A 21118-nucleotide genomic window follows, 5' to 3' on the forward strand; every position below is an offset into this window, starting at 1 on the left:
TGGAACCATGCTGAGGGCTGCCCCCAGCTAAAACAGCTGTAAATATGTTTCAGCCATTTTGTCTGGAGAGTCAAAATTACTAGATACATTACTAATTATCTCATTTTATTCCACACATTGGCTAGAGAATGTAGCATTCCTTAATCATACCAGCCCAGTTACTATTTTTTACTTACATACTCTGCTGAATCAGGACTGTTGGCTCAGCAGGTCTATTAGGATATTTTTTATTCCTCTGGTGTTCTACACAAAAAATAATCAGTACTGGAATTCTCCAGTCAGCACAAGTGGCTTGAACAAATACCAAAACATGTTTAATACTGTGGAAATGTATTATACAGTATATATTACAAACTTACTCTAAAGCTTTACTTTTTTCTCTCAGCAAATAGAGTCTATAAAGAAAGCTGCATTCAGAACCCTGAGGCAGATCAATTTTTATGGCCATAAAATTGTTTTGCTATTTTATTTCCTTACTAGACATGAGGAAGAATTTCTGATTGATGATGTTTTCTGATGTTCGATTAATTATATACAAAGGTAAAGAGACAAGGTTGCTAGCTGGAGAACAGTAATATGTCAAAAATGTAGCAATCAAGCAGTAAAAGCAACAGAAAATCTGTAATATAAAGTTTATTGTGACCTTTTTCACCATATTGTTTTTATAAAAGAGATCAAAATTTGGGGGGCAAATGACTAGTTTATCTAGTACAGCAAGCATGAATCTCAGTAAGCTTCTGTGCAAACTCTGCATTATGGAACAAAGTACTACTAAACAATGGGACCAGAGTTGTTTTGCCACATGCTGCAGTCTGATCCATCCCTTGACACTGAAGCATCGAGTATTTCTACATTATGAAAGGAATGAATTTCCAGTATTCATGAAAGGAGTGGCAAGAATGTCCAGCTAAGCAACTTCTAAGAATTAATCAAGTACAATTCCAAATGTAGCTATCATTCAGCATGGTGACTCAGTGGCTGCATTCATAATAGTCAACAGTTTCATTTACTGAGACCAGCTGGCATGAAACTGCTAGTGCATCTGTGAGTAAACTGTCTTTTTCTCCAGAACAGGGTGACTGCATGAAAATTGCTTAATGGAAATGGTTCCTGGAAAGCTCTGATTTTCGAGGAACATTTTAGAAGAAATTTGAGAAGATCCATTCTAACAGCTAATTAATATCAACAATCACATCGCAGTGCAATTAAACATTTCAAGGTACTGTTTAATTTAACAGATGTAGATTTACAATCCAAACATATACTCTAGGTCAATTAAGGCGAGTGTCCAATACTATGGAAAGTGACAGAGAAGGTGAAGAAAGAAATAGAACAAATAGGGGGAATTTTTCTGTAGATTTACTCCCAATCAGTAGGGAAGGATTGTTTCAAGATCTGAAAGGCAATTTGGGAGTGATTTTCAAAATCTGTAATGATTCTTGAAGAAAATTTCAAGATTATTCTCAATAAAGTCATACAATTAGTAAGAGACCTTGCATGTGAAGAATGTCAAAGGGAGAAAAAGTGTCATGAGGAACTGACATTTTCTCAAAGAAATTACACTGAGGGCACTCGTGTAAACTATGACAGCTCAAAGAGGTAGCAAGTGACCTACTTGGATAAATCTGGTGCTTTTTGTTGATTCAGAAGTAAGGGGAAACCATGCAAAGACTGAATGGAAAACCAAACCAACCAAGCTCCTCAGAACCAGGTGGAAGTTGATCTGACAGACATGAAATGAGATCCAAATAGGAAGAGACATCTAAAGTATCAAGAATCAAGTCCACAGTAATAACAGTAAAAATAAAAACAAGGCAGTAATTGGTCACTACTCAACAAGAGGGAACACTTTATAACAAGCAGGTGACCTAAGTATAATTCAGGACAACTTTGCCCAATTGAAAAGAACAACTTCAATTAATAAAAAAACCCCAAGTGCTGAGATCTTCAGACAGAGAATGAAAATGGGAGCTAAGAGCATATTTCATTTTTTCAGATTGGCTGGATCTGATGAATTTCATGATAAGGTAATTAAAAGATAGCTGAAGTAATCTGTGAAATGACAGCAGTTATTCTTGAGTATTTGTGAAGGACAGGATATGGATCAAAAGACCAGAAAAAGGAAAAATGCAGTGCTGAACTTCAGCAAACAAAAGGAGAATACCTCCAGGATTATAGATTCTACCTTCAAAAGAACTCCAAAACAAATAATCAAATAGCCAGTTTGTAAATATGGGGAAGATAACAAGCAGCTGATGTATATTTGTCAGACCAAATCACGTTAAGCAAAGTACATTTCTTTCTACAGCTGACTAATAGATCTTCTGGGTAGGAAAAAAGTAGTAGAAATATGCATCTTGACTTTAGGATGGCTTTTGACACTGATTAATATGACAGTATTGTAAGCAAGCTAGGGAAAAAAAAGTTCTGGAACAAGTATAAGATCCTCCACAGGCAGGATGCACTAATACAGGAGGGAGGAAACCATTATATATAATTTATATAAAAGATGTAATGTTGTTTAGCCTAAGAAAAGGGAGGAAAGATAATACTGTTCAAGTACAAAAGAAGCTGTTACAGATGAAGAAACTGTTTTTTCCCTTTTTCCACAGTGGATATGAGAAAGAGAAAACTGCAGCAATAAAGACTCAGGGAAACTCCTGGGGAAAAGCACTAGTGGTTTGGAATAGAAGGTCAGACCGGTCCATGGGCACCAGGAGAGAAAGGCAGAGTTGGCAGGGCCATCACAGGGCTTTACAAACAGAGAAGGTAAAGATGTGTCAGGAATGGAGTAGGTACGGTGTCCTGGGTTCAGCTGGGATAGAGTTAATTTTTACAGGAACCTGGGAGGTGGGGGCATAGCCGGGGCAGCTGACCTGAACTAGCCAAGGAGCTATTCCATACCATGGGACATCCTGCCCAGTATATAAATGGGGAGCGGGCCGGGGGGTGGTCTCTGTTTTCGGTGGGGGAAGTGGCGGAGCATCGGGTCCCGGGTGGTGAGCAGTTGCACTGTGCATCACTCTTTTTGTATACTTTTTTTTTTCATTAGTGCCGTTGTTGTTGTTGTAATCTCTTGTGTTTGTCCCAGTAAACTGCCTTTATCTCAACCCTCGAGGTTCCAGTTTCTTTTTCTTTTTTTCCCTCTCCTCCTTCTCCTCCCCATCCCACCGGAGGGGGGCGGAGGAGTGAGCGAGCGGCTGCGTGGTCCTTTGTTACCGGCCGGGCTGAAACCACGACATACGGTTGATACTGCTTTGAGTGAGGAGCTAGACAAGATGAAATTTAGCACCATGCAATTAAATTTTCCTATAACTCCCTCACCAATCCCTGCTGAGCTGTCTGTTGTTCACACAGTACAAGCCTTCATGTTCTTTGCTGGGTATGGTAGGTTCAGACAGATATAGCAGCCTCAAAGATATGACAGAAGGATTTGGAAGCTGATACAGACATGCTGCCTCCTTTATACTTAACCTTAGCGCTGTCCGGCATGAAGTTGCAAATTCTGAGGTGTATGTGTGTTTGCAGGGAGAACACAATATCCCACTGCAAAGGTCACAAACCATTAAAGGTAAACCAGAACTTCTTTGTGAAGCAGAAAACCTCATTTCAGGCTTTGGAACTCCCTTGTTTACTTTACCCTATTTGTAAAATGCAGGTGATTATATTTTCTTATTTCTTGGGCATTTGTGTTGGGCATAATGACCTTATTTCAGCAAAGTACCATGACAAAAGGATTTGATTTGAAGACATACCTTAAGCAAAAAAAATAAAGTCGAAACACTGCCAAAAATAGCAAGAAACTCCATATTTCTGCTTCTTTTTCATCAATATTGGTTTTGTAAAAAATGACAAACCAATAAAGATCATAACATTTTCAGCCAGCTAAAAAGAATTGTAATTTTATTAAGCTTTTGAAACTTAGAATAATTGCTAGATACCTTTAAGCATTTATAAAAAGACAAACCAACCTGACATTTGACTTTGTAAACCATGCTGAAATGAATAAAAGTGCCCTCAGTAACAGAAGATCAGAAAATAAAAAAAAATAAATGTAATTCTCTGAATTGCAGGTGGTGGTCTATCTTGAGTAATGTTGAGATTACACAATCAGATGAGCTTGGAAACCTAGAGGATCCCTCCTTCTGCATTGCTCAGATCTCCTGCAGCTGTCTGCAGGGCCTGGCTTCCTTCTAGTCTGTCTCAGTCACTCAGTCTCTCCAGTAGTGAGGCTGAGTGTGTATACCTGATAAGTAGTTTATGCTATCTACAATATACATTGTATATACATATGTATATATACAGGTCTGGCCACAAATCACAGGCAAACACACAGAGCACTCGCATGAACACCAACAGCACCAATGATCTCATCCTCCTCCCCTCCCTGACTGAGCAAGATGAGTTCCGATGGTGCAAAAACCTGGATATGTACAAGGTGGGTCCATCCAGCATCTGGGCTCAGACACTCAGTCTGCCCAGTAGCTGTCCCTTGATCCCAGTCTCCCCAGTTGCTGGTGTCCGGACATATGAGTCCCCAAGGCCTCAGCTCCATGCCAGTGGCTGGTACAGACCCCCTCACTCACACACATGCCCCCCCAAACCCCAGTCCCACAGCCAACCTGCCTGTGCTCTTGCCCTTAGAGTCACAGAGGTATTTTCACACCCAGGGGTGGCCCTTTAGAGACCCACTCACCTCCTGGCTCCCAGACCACTTCATCTACTCACTGAGCAGTCCAGCTTGATCTTTGCTAGTGATCACAAACTCACCTGCACATCTGCCCCCATAAATACACAGACTAAAGAGCCGCTTGCCAGAAAGTAGTTGAAGGTGGAGTTTAATAAAGAGATAGGGCACTGAAGTGATCAGGCACAGGACATGGATAGACAAGTATATCGACGAGCAAACTATTTGTATGACAATGGACCCATTTATTTCCTCATCCCTCTATTTCCCATACTTGTTCCTACTCACATCAATTAAATCCTTCCCTTTTCCTGCCTCTGGTTCCTCCCCTAAACATCCTATAATAAGCCCTGTGAAATCCCCAAAATGCTCTTTCCTACATCACATAATGTATCCCACACCCCTAGGCAGTGACCCCCTCCTTAGTCTGAGAGGTGGTCCAAAGAGCTGCTCCCGATGGGTCATTGTGACAGGTCTCACACCTGGACAATGGAGCTGATGGCTCTGCTGGGACAGCCTGTTATGGATGCACAACTAACCAAATCCAACAGGTGTTAAAACTTAGATTTATTCTTCAGCAAAAGTTAGTTAGAAGTCCGGTAACATTTTATAAAACCACAGGCTCAATGATGTAAAGAGAATTAATACTACACGGCCGACTTGAGAATCGCCAAGATTTAAAGCGATGGCTCAAAATGCGCATATCACTCACCTACAAGCTGAGGGCTCTCTCCCTCGAGGAGTTACCTCGGACAGTGCCCCGACCTGAGGGGGAGTCCCTGACTGCAGACCCGCTGCTCCCAGGAGGACTGACTCCCACATGTCCTCCGGCGGGACCCCCTTTATACCCCTGTCGAGTCCGACCTGTGGTCATTTAATCCTATTGGCCAGGAGGGTCACCTCGGTGTACCTGGCACATCTCGACTGGCCAGTTCAAATTTCAACCTGCAGCCTCCGGGGTTTCCTTCCCCGTCTCCCTGCCTGGAGAAGTTTTTTTTCCTGCTGGCAGGATGGGGGGGTATGTCCTGCCACACAGCCCCAGGAGGGGCCTGGGCAAGGTGGACGTTCCTCCAGAGGGTCTGATTTGGGTTTGTGCCTGTCATTGTGCCCCTGTGCTCCTCTGGTCTTCTCGAGATAGTGGCTCCTTTGCTGCTGGTGGCCTGGGAGCAGCCAGGGCAGGTTATTGAGTTACTCCTCCTGCTATTGTTTCTCTGTTCCTTCTTTGTGTCTGCAGATGAGCTTCTTGTCACTTAACAAGTACTACATGATATTAAGTTATTCCTTGACTTGAAATTATGTAAGGATCAGAATAAAACTACTAGAGAAGGAAGGATTTGTGAATATATTTTAGTGTAGTCCTCTCTGCTTTGGTGAAAGGTAACTAATATTAATCTTTTCCTAAACTACTTTAATAGATTTCCGTCTAAGGGAATGGCTTAACCCATCAATACAGCAGTATGTATGGACCTAACAAATGCTGCATTTCCATACAATAAAATGGATTTTTTTTTGTTTGGAGATAAGAAGACTTAGGGAAAAAATGATAGAATTAAATAGGCATTTCAAAACTATTTTCACTCTCCTAATCTCCATTCCACTTTAAATAGTTTTCAGAAGTTTCAGAAATAATCTGAAGCTCATTAAAAACACACATCAGTCTCCCTTTTCTTTTTGCTAGCAGCAATATTCCCAAGGAAACATGATGCCAATAGCTTCTTGCCCCTACTGGCACACTTGCTAACTCTCCTGAGAGTTCCTGGAGTGCAGAGCATGAGTTATTTTTAATCTAATATCTTTCATTTATGCTGGATTTCATAGCGGAAAATTCACCTTGGTTCATCTGAGGAAAGCATACCTTGTTTAGCATCTGCTCCTTATCATCTACACTTCTAAATCAAGATTGTCCCTGTGATATCTAAGAGAATCACAAATGTATTAAACTAACAGAAGGAGATCTCTTTATCTTTCCTTCCTCGCCTTCTGCATTTCTCTTGTAAAGGTTATTTTTTTTAAAAAAAAGGAAAAGTTCTGCTTTGGTTTACTTGGAACATTAACTCGAGAGATTTTGCCGTTGTTGCTTGGAGACAGTTGGAATGAAGTGGGGATTTCACATTGTGCAAGCAGGTTTAGATATGTTATCTCTCATTCTGCCTACCTGTCCATGTCACCTGATCCAAATGCCAAGCCAAAATCCTCAGGCAAACAAGAAACATGTCCCATTTGCTATGCTTCCTTTTCCATGCACTAAGGTACACCTCACATGTCTCTTTTTTCCTTTTACTGAAGAGAGAGGAAATAGCTGTACCAAATTCACTGTGAAAGAAACTAATTGAAAGTGTCGCCATTACAGTGATCACAGTCCAGGTGATATATGTATGGATAAATTGAAGTTGATAGACACATTCATAGACAATACAAATGCTGTGTACAGCAGTGTTAAATAAACTGGATGTTATTCATAATTCCAATGTTATGTTTTCTTCAATACCTGTTATAGATGTTCTTCCTGAGTTTCATTCACCACACAATTATTCAACTCTTCCATATGAATGACAAAGATATTACAAAAAGAAGATATTGGCTAATGAGTAGCATTTATTGCATGGAGACACTCCTTTTAATCCATATAAGTGTCTCTGTTCTATGCTTACTGGAAGAAATAACATGGTTTAGCAAAGCTGGGTTTGATCTCAATGTGAAAGGAATTTCGGCAGCTCCATTCCCTTAATTGGATTTGCTATGCATTGTAAACCAAGCAGTACCTTTCACTCAGCGAGAAAAATAAGCCAAGCTTTAAAAATAGTGCAGTTGCAGATATTTACAATATACATTGAAAGTCACTAACAGGCATCTTTTTTCTTCCTCACATAAAGGCTAAACAATGCATTCATGTCTGCTACTTGTAGAACATAGGGTTGGGTGCTGCAAAGTACTAAATGTCTAGAGATGCACCTGTGTGACTCTAAATATGTTCTTACTCCCAGCTGGATGTGAATTACCATTTAAACTGAGGTATGTGTTTAAGTGCTTTGCTGGATGAATGCAAAAGTTTTGACTCTTCATGAGATCAAACCCTAGGAAAGAAGTAGTAACTTCTTCCAATTCCCTTTTCAACTAAGGAAAAGTGTAACATCATACAAACTTCAACATCATATACAATGTAATGACATACCTAAGATAGATGTCTTATTTGAAGAACTTTGTGTATACATAAAAATGTGTATCTATATCTACTGTTGAAAAGTGTGTCTTTTTAAGTGGTTATTCTAGCATGATATGTTATAGTGACTAGCTTCTGAGACTTCTGGGACACTTTAAAAAAAACCCACAATTGTATGGGCACATCTGTCACCATGGTGACCAAAATGTTTACCTTAGCATATAATACTCTATTAAATTTCAAAGTGAATTCTTTGAATTTGAATGTTTAGAGGAAACCTGGCCTGCTTTCTTGCAAGCCTTGTTGTTTAAACATAAAAAGCTGATGATGGCTTTGAAGTCCTGAATTAGATGCATGAACTCTTGTACTTGCTCTAGATTTAGGCAACACAGAGGACATATTTGCTACTTATTATTACTTATTCAACTGATAGTCAGTTCCTTTCACCTTTGACTGATTGTATTTTAGCTGGACTAAAATCATTCCTCTCCCTTTGCAAAGTCCATGGTCCTTCACCTATAAGCCCTGAGAGTTTTTACACATTTGCATGCAAATATTCTCACCATCTCATTGCAACATGTATATGTTTTCTCAAATAGTGCTTAACCTACAAGATGGCTCTTGATGCTGCTTTTCCTTGAGATTTTTCCAGTCTTTTTTCCAGTTGTTTTTTTTTTAATAGCAAGAGTAAGGTAAATTTCTATTTGTAGCATAGATATTTGTTTTAATGAGTATTTACTTGGGTAAATGAGTGCCTGCATAATTGAGTAATACAGAGGCCAGATATAATTAAGCATAACAATAAGTTATGTCACCTGTTTACAAATAAAAGCCATTAGTTCAATGTTTAGTTTCTTGAAGCATCTTCTCAACATTAAATGATTATATTGCTGCTTCCATACTGTAGGCATCTCAAAATTCAGTTAATTTATATCTACTACTTAGAATAAAATTTTATAATGGTCAGTTTTATGGGGAGAACAAAGTGATTCCTTTTAATAAGGAGTGGAATTGACTTCTTTCAATAAAGAAAAAGCTTCAGACTGGATTCTGCCTTAGGCTATATGTAATCTCCTGCTAATTCCACCATATTTAAATGTTCATGGCTATGACTCCAGTGTGCATAAGTGCTACCTGTGAGAATCTGCACAAGCTTGTCTAGGAGGCAAGAAGGGTTACAGTATTAGCAAAAGACTTCTGGCAGTTTTGTTAAATTCCTAGCTTCATCACAGGCTTAAAAGATGAGCTGCTACAAGCTATTTAGAGACTAAGCCAAAACATGGATCTTAGCTCCCAAAACAAGGTTGTTCAGACTAAGTAACAAGGAACCTTCTGAAGTCCAGAGTACCTCAGGCTAGCACCACCACAAATCTAATTGCATAACCTAGTAAGCAATGTCCAACAGTCCCTGAAACATCTGTAGTTCTTCATTGTGCATATACCTGGAAATATTTTAACCTGTGTTCAAGTCTCATCCAAACTGCACTGAGACTAAGAAAATAAGTAGACCAATATGTAAACCCACTGACCTGGTCAGCATCGTCAGAGCAGCCCGAACTCCCTCAAGAATAACTCCACTTTTGAGAAAATGTAACTGAAGCAAGTCAGGAGAAATAAAAAGGGTAGTAGTGAAGGTATGAGTACTCAGGTGAGGTACCACTTCCATTCTATTTGCATTCATCACCAGATCATGCTCCTGCATAGTTATGCAATAGCAGCACAGCAGGAGATGCATAGGATTAATATACCCAGATAATCTTCTACTGGGTACACTCCTGGGAGATGTGCATTTGTATCCCCTTAGGCTAAGGAGAATACTGGATCTGGCTTTTCCAATTCCCAAAGTATTAATTCTTCTTTTTATTAATTAGTTAAATTTTTACTTTTTAAAAGAAGCATGGCTTTTTAAGATGACACATTTAATAAAAGAGTTTGGAATTTATGTTATAGCTGATGCTTAGGGTGCATTAGGTAACCCTAATTCAGGAATGGTAGCATTCTAAAGTAGAAACATTTCATATTATGATTATTCAGAACATAAGCTTTTAGATCACTTTTCTGAGGCATTTAAGGTGAAATTTAGGGTTCCAGTATTCAAAGACCCAGTTTTCAGACATCAGGCTCTTTTATTTGATCTAATACTTACATTAAATATTAATATCTATTAAATGACTATGTGTTGTTCACACATTACAGCATGAGATCTTCCTTGTAAACTTTATTCTATAAAATCCTTGTTTTCCTTTTCCCTGACTTGAAATCTATGCTATATTTATAACTTGTATTGCACAAGTTAGTGAATTTAGACTTGGTGATTGGTGCAAGATGTGATGAGAAAAAGTATTTGATTATATTAAAGCTGGAAAAGCTTCAGTTTTTCTCTCATCAAAGTAAACAAAAATGAAAGATTTGAATGAAATAAACAATTTGTTCAACCAAAAATTAAACCTTTTTTGTCATTAGAATGAAATTTTTTATCTGAACATTAAAGCAACTAAACTTTTAAACAAAATATCTAATAATGAAAAGTGGAAACAGTTTTGAACGTTGTTAAATACACCATTTTGAGTATTTGAATGCTCAAAATAAGAATTGAAGAGAGCAGGAGTTGAAGACAAGGCAGATCATTTGCAGAACTCGAAGTGATTTGTAAATAGTTCTACTTGCCACAATACTTTTTTACCAGCAAAAAAATCACACAGTGCTCATCACGATCCACTGAATAATGAAAGGCAAGTTGAGCTGATCAGCAGGTGGAGCTAGTATTACATGACTCTGTACTTATTTATGGTTGAACCATAAGACTCAACAAAGACAAACAAGCTTACAGACACAAGAATAATCCTTGTTTCAGAAAGTCAATAAAATGAATTTATATCAGCGAAGGCTGCTTACATCTGTGGTAAAGTTATATTTTTATTTAAAAAACAAAAAACAAACAACCTGAAACAACCAAAACCCCAGCATTCAGTAGTTGGTGCAGTGCAGAGCAGCACTTATTTACATTTTATTTCCTTTCCACTCTCTGGTTTTAAGGATCATTCTTCATGGCTCAGAAGCCTACCTGGAACTCCAGCACCACATGGTTGCAATACTGTTTAAGGCATTTGCCTGGAGAAGGAAAGCTGGAGACTTGGAACCTCTGTTGGTAGTGGTAAACTTGAATTCAAACCTCTCTCTTCCCATGCATATTCTACTTGCATATTACACTAATAATAGCCACTGTCCCTTCCATGTTCTTGGCAACCTTCAACAGAAAACAACAACTGACGTCTGTCTATAAAAATATTTTTGGCTGACTCAAGAGAACCAAGAAGGAGTTTCTGGGTAGAGAAGCTTATTTCATACAGTCATTTATGTCAGTACTGAATGCCTGTTTCGTACACACTTGAAGATCCCCCAAATCTATTGACATCATGCAGTTGATTTTCTCCTGGGTATCCAGCATAAATCCCAATGACATTAATGCTTAATGATTGAACTACAAACAGTTTTTCAAATTAATTTATTAAGGAGAGTGCTGTAAAGTAAAATAAAATTCTTTAACCCTTTTTTAACCATCAAAAAGCATAACAATACCTAGCTTCACTCCCATATTTGAATGAAAGTTACTTTTAATGTCTAAGTTGTTCTAATGATTATTGTAATCATCATAAAATTGAACAAAGTTGCAAACTTAGATCTAATTCAAAGCCCATTGAAATCCCTGAATGAATTTTACTGTCTTCACTGATACTTGGATCAGACCTCCTGATATGAGGAATAATCATAAATAATCAGTAAGAGAACAAAAATAAACCTGCATCTCATGAATACAGGGTGAAAGCTACCATGCATAATGTGAAAATGCAGATAGGAAAAAAAAAAACAAACCACAAATGGGAAATCCTGAACAGCATGCTCAATCAGATCATTTCAATGATATGCTTGCTGGTGACCTTCCACTAGGTGATAAGCATAATTGGAAAATGTAATGCATTATGCATTCTAGTCTATAGTCCAAAAGCTCAGATTTCCCTTTTGTCCATCAATCATTAGTTCATACGGGGAAATGAGCAGTGTTTCATAGTTAATGTGCTAGTATGTGATTCCATATGTACTCAAAATCTGTGAATTTTACCTTAAAATATATAACCATGCTCCAAATAATGACTTCTGGAATATGTAAATCTATTATTTCCCCTCTTCACTCTAAATGTGTACAATACTCAGTGGAGATTTCAATTGTGTTTCTGTCCTGATAAAGACAAAACCTTTTCCATTACCTCAAACTCTTCCCTTAGGACTCAGAAGCTGTCAGGTTCATGTTTTTGTCTAGACTTCATTGTCATCTAGAGACAACTTCATCCATGCCAGTAAGGTAATTTTTCCCATAACCAGTGTTACCCCTACTGCTACATTCTTATGTAAGATATGATAATGTTGTGGTATACATTTCTCATTCAATCATTATTTCTTTTTTCCCTTAGATTTCTACACCTTTCATTAAGTAGAGATTTACTAGTCCCTGTTAAATTAACCTGACTTTAGTCATCTACTTAGTCATCTAGTTTTATGACTTAGTTTTATTGACCTTTACTTGCTAGATAATTATACCTTTTATCATAATTTTGGACTTTCTGTAGTGCTCTTTAAATAGATATTCCCATTTAGATAACCTGCATAAAAAGGAATGAAAAAGTCAGTCTAAAAGAGAGGATTAGGAAAGAGACATATGCCACAAAAGGCAAATTCTATCATGTTTGCATTAACTCTCTCAAATTAGTGCTTGGTTAAGAAAGTCCACTGTTTATTTGTAGCTGAACTGAGAGACTAATGTACAGTAGGCAACATCAAAATGCAGAAGGAGCTTCTCCTATCTTAGAGGCTGTCTATTTATAGTTTCAGACAGATTCTAGGACTGTGTAGTGAAAACCTTTACAGAGGAAAACCTTTACCTAGGTATACAGCTATTCCATTTTAGGTTTTTTTGCTCTGAATGACCTCAACATTCATAATTGCTCAACAAGGCCAATGTTTATGTTATCAACTATAAATATTGGAAAGTATCAGTCATGCCATCAGAAGAGAGAAGGACATATAACATGATGCAAGTTTTTATTAGAACATATTCTGAGAGTGTCTTAAAGATCTGTTTCCCTCATTATTATCCTGTAAGATGAGAATCACTTGCCTTGTATTTAGATATAAAACCCCAGCTGGTTATGAGAATTAATGATTGAAATAGTCATCCATTAAACAGCTTATGATGGTAGCTACTGATCTTGAAATCTATGTGAGTATTTCTTTGCGTTTACTGGTAATTGTGGAAATTATTTAGTTACTTACTTAGGAAAATTATGTATCACCAAGGTTATTTTGTAAAAAGATTAAAAATAAAACTTTTGTGCACATGTATATATGTGTTTCCACTATATATAAAATGTATATATAAAAAGTAGGTGCTGGAGGTAGGTCCTAAGGATAAAACCATACAAAACAAGAGAGGTAGATTGCTGATCGCAATCTATATTTGATGCATATTGTGACTCTGTGGCTATGTTCAACTATGCACAAAATAATTTTATGTAACTGTAGAGACAGACCAATAAAACTTTTACCTGGGCTGCATTTCAACAGAAAGCACAAATGCAAAAAAATCTATTGAACTTAGTAGTATATTTTAACAGTCTGCTCAATAAAAAGTATTTTAGTCCCAGAAGATACTGTCTAGGATACTCAGGATGTAATAACTTGGGCACGTTGTGGAGGTGTTCAAAATTACTTATTTTTTTCCTGATTATATAAGAAGAATCTGTTGGCAAGATGAGCAATTTATTTTGGCATCTATAGAAATTAAGGTCTGCAGTTCAGCAAAGACTTAGTCAAGAATATCTCTTATGTAAGTAAGCCCATCACCTTCAGTGGAACTGTACATGTACACAGTTTGACTATAACATAAGATCTTCTCAGGATCATGAATCTTAACACAATGGGTATTTTGAAAAATCTATGCTAATGGAAACAATATTATGATATTAATATATTTTAATAGTTTCTTGTTGTTCATTTAGCCTGATATTTCATTAATCCACAGTCTAAGGTTCCTTGAATTCTTTCACAAAATGCAAGCTTTCAGAAGGGCTGTGGTCATTTTTTGTACCTCATGCAAGGGCCTGACCCTGCAAGGTATCAAATGTCTTCTGCTACCCAGAAAGACTTATCCGCATGTGGCTGCATAGTGAACCTTGCAAAAAAAGATCTAAAAGAAGACAATGTCAGTCAGCAGAGAGCTCAGAAAATGAGTCTTGCAGTCCATGGTATAACATTTATGTTGGCAACTGTGAGTCCTTGGGAGAAGGGAAGGATTTGGGAAGAGCATAGTGCTGCAAGAATGTAAATCATATAATTATTTGTTTTGGCAATTCACTTGTTTTCTTTTTGATGTGTCACATTTCTAATTTTTAATTAAAAATAAAAGCTCTGTTATTATTTTACAGTGAGCAAACTGACATAAAGGCCAAAAGCATAAGTAAGTAGGTCACAGAACTTTAATATCTATATAAAACTGCAAGAGTTTCAAATGCTCCAATATCCTTCATTCATGTATGGTACAGAGAAAAGAATCACTCTTCAAGAAGTTGCCAGTACCTTAGTTCTACATGAAAATGTAGGTTAATTTTAATGTAAGAGACTGACCCTGCATGCATATACTCAAATTCAGCATTATGTACAAGGCTGAAGTCTGTTATTGCTTTAAAACTGCTTATTGGGATGCATATACATGTGCACATATGAGCATATATATGTATGTATGTCTTATTTAACTGCATAGCAATTAAATAGAATTAGATATAGAGAAGTTGGCTTCTTAGAAGCACTATACTTGATGAGATATTGTGTCCCTACTACTGCTTTCTGCAGGATCATATCAACACATTTTTTCCAGTTTTAAAAAGAAACAGCACCACCTTGTATCCTGAAATAAAGCTACAACTGTTCAATATATTAGTGGCCATACAATATATACACATGCATAGAAACAACTATTCACAAAGAAGTAAATGGGTTTGTATTAAAAATGTCAAAATAGAACATTAAACCTTGAAACCTTGTTTCAAGACACATCTATTTTTAGAAGAATATTATTACAGGGGTTTGGGTTAGTATTTGAACTAGATTATGCTTCTTTTCATTACTGAAGGCCCTAGATGTTGGTGAAAATGCTTCCAAAAAGGTCTGTATAATTTGTTCATCAACTATATTCTTTAGCTGATACTTGCTCTGCTGCAATTTAAATGTTTATCATTGAAAGCAGAGATAATACAATATGATGTAGGTAACTAGCCACCCACCATTAAGACAGACAAATTGTTATGTAGTCCACAGCTGAAAAATTAGTTGTTCAAATTATATGGTGAAAATGTATTAATATTTTAAAAGTAACTTATGATCTATTCATAAGCCATACTTAATAAAAAAAGAAAGACATTTGTAATGAGAACTGTTTGAAACTAATCTTTCAAAGTACTTGTTAGAGAGAGAATTATATCCTCACTCATCACTAGTGTATCATGGTTGCTAAGACAAGGATGGTTGGAAAGCTGCCCTTCAATTAGATACACTTTTTAAAGTATTGCATTAGTCAAACAAACTAAAAAATCCCTTACAGAAGTCAAACTCATTAAAATTGCAGTCAAGTACTGTGTCATGTCTTGTTTTGTTTCCTCTCCATTGCTTACAACACCCTCCAGAAGGCAGGAGACAAATATTCTTTCACTACCAATTTTGACTTTTCTACCTCTAAATACTGATTTTTCCCATGTCACTCATCTTCCAAGCTCTAAGGGCAATATTTGACTGCCATTAGAGCTGACTGAACTACTGAAACAAAAATTTAATCATTTCTAACTCTCAGAAAAGAATGCAGGTCTGACCTCAACTATTGCTAGTATTAACATTTTAAAATCTCAGTATATGCATCAAAATGTAGTTAATTTGATGTTTATAAATGCTCTTGGATAAACTCTTAGGTACAGGGTTTTCTGCAGGGTCCTTTTCATGGAAACCTGTAGAATATGTAAGCTTGAACTTGAAGGAAGGTCAAAGCAGCTGGAATAATGACATCAGCATAACAGCAAGTGCTGGCCCCTTTTTCAGAAGGCAAGAAGCAGTCAGAATTAATTGAGTAGGAATATTAGTGAGTTAGGGACCTGTACAATTCACTAGAAAAAAAAAAGTATCTTGATTTCCTGGCTTGCAGAAATTAAAAGAAAACTGATGTGGGATATATGCAACCAGTTCAACTGAACACAGAAGACTCCTGGAGAACTTGGCATCATTTGTAAGTCATTCAGTTTGAGAGATTAGTGGGAAAGCAGTAGACAACATGAAAGAAGGATTAAAGCAAAGAAGGAGGCTAAACACAGTGAGAGAGGTGACTGGAGAAGAAAAGGAGAAGATATATAAAATCAACATTTTTATTAAAAATCACAAGAACAACAGTTGCGGCATAATCTAAACCAAAGAATGATTTCAGATCCTTCCAATGTTCATTGGAACTACAGCTACATAAGCCTTTCCTGATGTTTTCTATATTTTTCACTAGCAACTTTCTTTTGATATATTTCACGATTTTATTATTTTGGAACAGATTTTTTTTTTTTTTTTTAAACTCACAAGCATTTTTAGAAGGCTTAAGCTGGCTTTGAGGCAACTGTTGCCTAACTGTGGAAGTGCTTGAATTCATGCTGTGCCTCACTGCTTGGCCTCAGGACCCAGCCATAAGGTCTCTCGTGTAGAACCACTTTTTATGAGTTGCTCCATTTCTGTTTCCAATGGAAACTGAAGTTCTATCCCAAAATACGTAACTCTCTTCAATCTCCATAGAATCCATAGCTGTTGTCAGAACAATCCTAAAACATAACAACAGGAGAAATATTCACCAAACATAATGACAATGACTAACACAACAAAGACATAAAAACCTGCCACATGGGTTTTTCTACCCCTTTTTGTATGAAAAAGCTAGGGAGATAATAAATTCATCTATGAGAAGAAAGTTATATTCCTGATTCCAGGACTTTTCACACATTGGATCCAATAGCTGTTGAACAATGTTTAAGAGAGTGAACGGGTAGATGAGAAATTTATTTCCTTTAAAAATATGACAAAGTTTCTGTTAATAAGGCAGGTAGTTGTTGTCACGATGGAAATCTGGTTTTCCTATCATGCTTTTTCATAATATTTTTATCTACTAATTTTTTTTCTTTTTTCTTTTGGGTTTTGTTTTGGTTTTTTTTTTTTCCACCATCAACATGGTAATAACAATGTATTTCTGTTTCTTGAAATCCCTAGCATGTGGGACAAAAAATTATATGAAGTATGTATACATAAATGCATCTCCAGGAGCAACTGTTGAAGATACTGAACAGTAACTGCCTGTGCCAATTTCATAACATTTTTATAAAGTAAAGAATGCAATGCTGTTGGACACGTTTAACCACATTTTAATTTAAACATAACATGATATTTCTGCAATTCATATCCAGCAGCAGCAGATCTCTCAGCTTCATAAAGAGCCCCACCCTGCCTCTTTCAGTTAAAAATACAAGGTATAGGAGATATATTAAATCCCTTTGCTATGTATTCTTTCAGAAGTCTTAATAATGACTTCTTCCATGTATGCAAAAGCATATGTACCCATAATGATGTTTACAGCATCATTAGCATTTAGTCATGATTCTGACTACAATTAAGCATTACCACTTTATATTTTGGGGGAAATGGAACAACTCCTAGAACATCCCATGATATCATACAGTTTGGGTTTGGGGTTTTTTTGCAACTACTGACTTACATTTAAGATTTTATGGTTTTTTTTAAATTATTGCAGTTTGCTTTTATGATTGCATTTTCCCAATTATTCATAAATATTTCTTGATCTCAGTAGTATTCATTAGCTAACAAAGATAATCTGGGGCTAGTAAACCACTAAATCTAAATATATGTAACCACTATGTTTCTAATAGCCTGAACTGAAACATGAAAATTGTGACAGACTTATCCATTTATCCATAGTCCTTTTTAAAAAAAAAATCACTTAAGAGAATGGACAAACTATGTGTTGGAAATGGAAAATGGAATAAGAATGTTCTGAGGCTGAACCAATGATGCTATGCAATATTGTATTGTGGTGTTTAAAAACAGTTGCAAGTTAGCTTGTGTTTACTATTTGCTTGCACTGTTTACTAGTCTACAGATGATGATACTGTTTGTTTTGATTCTATGAAATGCATTTTATTAACAGCAGAAAAATACACTGATTTGTATTTTTTTTTGTTAATCAGCCCCTGAACAATGCAACAGATGCTCTTATTCATGTGTACCTATACGAAGAGTATCTATCTCAGCTGCATGTGGTGCCATATTCTACCTCTTCTACTGAAGTTGAGAACATGAGTCTTCACTAGAGGAGGGAAGATGAAAGAAATGTATTTCATATGGTCCTTGCACAAGCATCTGTCCTTTCCTGGTGATACTAAATGAGTAAAGGGAATAATGGTGGCTCCAGATGCCCGTAGTGACGTAAGAGACTGATTGCCTAGGAAATACACAGGCCTGGTGAAAGCAGTGGCCCGAAAGAGCTTCATGCAAGTGAAGGGAAACATTCTACATCCCTTCTCAGTACCCCCTCCTTGGCCAGCAGAACAGGGTTTTACAGCTGTTAATGTGTGTGGCTTCAGATTCCTCTCTGTGTGTGGTTCATTCCAACATGAGCACTTGTAAGTGATAACTGCTTTTCTGTGTTTTTCTCTACAGTACCAGACATAAAATAAAAGGGGTATAGAAGGAATAATTAAAAATTGATACAATGATAATTTTCCTTGGTAGAGATGTTCCTCTTTCTCACTTCTTATAAAGTCATTGTATTATTAGTGTGATTACTGTATGAAATCCAATCACAGTGTGTGAGAACTAAAAATAAATACAAATTTGAAATTGGAACAAGCAGCTTAACAGCTTTCAGAGGTGTTTTGTGTGCTTTTGGTATTTCTCTCACATCAGGCTCTGGCAAGAAGCCCAAGGCCTGAATGGCTTTGTACATTTTATTTATTAAAATACTCTGGAAACAGATTAACTTCCTTTGTGCATTATTTATTATTGTTTCACCTGCCATCAAAAGGAATAGCATGCACACTGATGAATATACTGAAGGTGGCCTACTTTCAGTGTAATGAAACCATAGATGCCTGTCATTCAACTTTTGCAATGCTACTTCAAGAAAGACATCTTTTTGAACTCCTACAGAAAAATTACAGTAGCAAGATGCTTGCATGAGGAATCACGGAGCTATTATTCCATCTTCTCAGTGAAGCTCATCTTTTTCTCCTGGATTGACAGTTGGTACTGCTCTTGGACAAGTTCTCTGTTACTTATTTTGAGTGAGGTCTACAATATGAGTATCAAACTACAAAATAAGTTCAATTTAAGCTATAAACCAATGCAGAGATGAAACAGTGTTAGCATTTCTATTGGCAAGGTTTTCTGTGCATTTCCTTTTTTAGCCTTGTTCATTAAGGATAGAGATCTTCCTTGTGAGACATTAATTTCTGCTACCTGGTTCTCTGGTTTTATGCACGAGGTAGATGAGGAAAAGTTACAAGGAGCACTTGCATATTGGTGGAAATTCTCCACTGACGACAGGGATTCTGCCTTCATGCAGAGATTAGCAATACTTCTTACAGTGCAAATTCCAAAAGATATAATGTACACTGCTGTATTTGGAGTTATTCCAATAGTCAAGTCACTGCCCAGCATTTGTCCTGACAGGAGGTTTAGCCTTTCTCTTTTTTTATATTACAGATAAGTGTATCATACTTTGCTTAAGTAAAAGCAAAATGAATAACCCAAGGTAAATCAAACTTCTCTGTTTACAAGCAAAACAAAACAATGAACATGGAATGTGACCCCGAAAAGTGATGAAGCTGCATCCCAGTAGTAACAAATTTGCTCCTGACTGGTTTAAAGTATATGTGTCATGGTTTCAGATACCTCTTCACAATGTACATGCTGCTTGATTTTCACACTTGCAAATGCATAACCTTCTTATTTATACACAATTGCTAGCATGCTATTTACTTCAGGTATCTGCCTCGGCCTTTGCCTCTCTGTTGCTGGATCGTTAGCATCATTGTCATGTAAATATTTGGAATTATGTCCTTTTTTCATTTCCTTGATAAATAGTTTTCTTCCATGGACTTTACACCCTTTAAATATCATATCAGGTCATACCTATTGTGGCTGCTTTATGTGTGCAGTGTATTTAGCTCTTATACTGCTTTTTCTTTTCTTCTCAAAAATCAATCCTGCCTGGTTTGCAATCATTTTAGTACTTCTCTCTCTGACCTCTCTACCTAGAAAACCCTCTCAGAGCTGTCCATATATTTCAGGTGTTGAGATGCCTGGAATTGAGCACAGAATTCCTGATATGACCTCATAAGAGCTATGCAGAGATTAACACTTCATTTCTGCATGACTTCATGCTTTAGTTTAAGCAGGCAAAAATTGCCACTTGCCATTCTCCCCTGAGATGCACTGAATGAGTTAATCTACAATTTACTGTCCAAAATCACCCCAAGGTCTCTCTTAATATTAGTCCTTTTCAATTTTATCCTTTGTATAGAATATTGCAATTCAGATTAATTCTTTCATATATGAAGGGACTGAATTTTCCAGAAAGCCATATTTTTAATCTAACTTCACTATGGTTTTAATAATATTTATTTCTCCTTATTTTTGTATGAGTATTCTGACTCCATACTGTCCCTTAAGCCCACAAAATATCACATGCGTGTCATAAGTATCACCCTAAAACTAAGCCCCTTCTGGAAAATGTGGTAGAAACACAAAGTTGTCAATAATTTCCACCTCAGTTACCTGAAATCTACACATAAGATAGTCTAAAAGAGTTAAGAGTCAAGCTAAGCGTGGTGGGTTGACCTTGAAGGGCTGCCAGACACCAATCCAGGCACAAAGTTGTCTCCACATCCTCAGCAGGATGGAGGGACAAAATAAGATGAAAAAGATCATAGGTCAAGATAAAGAGATAAAGGGAGATTGCTTACCAGTTATGGTCATAGGCAAAACAGATTCAGCCTGAGGAAAAATGATTTAGTTGATTACCAAGTGAAATACATTTGGACGGTGAGAAACAAAGACAAAACTGAAAACAACTCCTTCCACCAATCCCTTTTTTCCCAGGTTCAACTTCCCTTCTTCACTCCCGACTC

The sequence above is a fragment of the Accipiter gentilis genome, chromosome 15, assembly GCF_929443795.1.
Source record: "Accipiter gentilis chromosome 15, bAccGen1.1, whole genome shotgun sequence".
NCBI lineage: Eukaryota > Metazoa > Chordata > Aves > Accipitriformes > Accipitridae > Astur > Astur gentilis.